Source organism: Octopus bimaculoides, chromosome 14 (assembly GCF_001194135.2).
Source record: "Octopus bimaculoides isolate UCB-OBI-ISO-001 chromosome 14, ASM119413v2, whole genome shotgun sequence".
NCBI classification, from domain to species: Eukaryota; Metazoa; Mollusca; class Cephalopoda; order Octopoda; family Octopodidae; genus Octopus; species Octopus bimaculoides.
The window spans coordinates 12,077,075-12,078,420 of NC_068994.1; the positions used below are offsets into that span (position 1 = coordinate 12,077,075).

At 27.0% G+C, this 1,346-nt stretch overlaps 1 long non-coding RNA gene across 1 annotated transcript in view; it reads left to right on the forward strand.

Moving 5' to 3' along the window:
* The first annotated feature begins 435 nt into the window (after positions 1-435).
* Positions 436-1,346, forward strand: part of LOC128249360 (uncharacterized) — a 24,163-nt gene continuing 23,252 nt past the window's right edge. The window contains exon 1 of the long non-coding RNA XR_008265458.1: positions 436-676. This is a non-coding gene — a long non-coding RNA (uncharacterized LOC128249360). The remainder of the gene's footprint in view (positions 677-1,346) is intronic.

Below are 1,346 nucleotides of genomic sequence, written 5' to 3' on the forward strand. Positions count from 1 at the left end.
ACAAGAATTAGAGTTTAAAAAACAAACAAAACGAACCTAAAAAAAAACATGATCATTAAGGTATTATTTACATATATATATATATGTAATAGAGAGGTTTTTAAAAATAATTTTTTAAATAATATTTTTTAATATTTTCAATAATATTTTTTTCCGAACACAAAACAAGAATTAGAGTTTAAAAAACAAACAAAACGAACCTAAAAACAACATGATCATTAAGATATTATTTACATAAAAATATGTAATACAGAGGTTTTTTTTAAATAATATTTTTTAATATTTTCAATAACTTTTTTTTTTTTTTTTCGAACACAAAACAAGAATTAGAGTTTAAAAAACAAACAAAACGAACCTAAAAAAAATGTGGTGGAGGGGTCGGGCAGGAAGAGAGGGTTGTTGAGTATTGGGCTTTGAAAATTTTCCCATGATGCTTTTATTGTTATGGTGACGTCACGCCGCGCTCTCCGTGTTGTTTTCATTCTCTCACAGATTTATTTGGGTCTGCAAATAGTCACTGCATTTATATAGTGTTTACAATATATATACATCATATATTTACACACACATATACATATATGTATATAGATAAATACACACATACATATATGTATGTTAAGTATATATATGTTCTGTTTATATGTTATTATAGCTGCATATACACACATCTTATGTGGTAAGTATATAAATATATATATACATATATATAACTTGATACGATATTTTCTATGATTACAATAATTTTTCTTGTATATATGTATACGTATGTATCCTAAGAGAAGACAGTGAAATATTTTGGCTCAGAAATAATATTTTATTCGTTGCTCATTCTGTTTGGATTTTGTGTTTCTTTCTCTGTGCGATAATATTTATGCTTTTGTGTGTTCTTTGTTTATTATTTTATTCTGTATATTATAAAGTTACATTGCTTTTGATTATAGCACCAGTGCCGTTATTTATTTATTCTGTGTGTATGATACGATTATATGCAAGGACACATATACATATATATTCACACACACACACGCTCGTGTGTTGGTGTTATGGTGATTTGTTTTCCTCTCCTTATTAACACATCGCCAAGTGTTTAGGCTGACGTATCGCAATGGCTTCTTGCTCGTCTCTACCAAAACAATGAGCATTACACACACACACATAAGCATATGTATATATATATATATATGATCCACTGACGATATATGCATATATATATATATATATATATATATATATAGGCACTACTAAAGTATCTTAGATACTTCAGACTACCCCTGAAATATTGAAGCAATCCTATCATATCCCCTATATATATATATATATATATATATAGGCACTACTAAAGTATC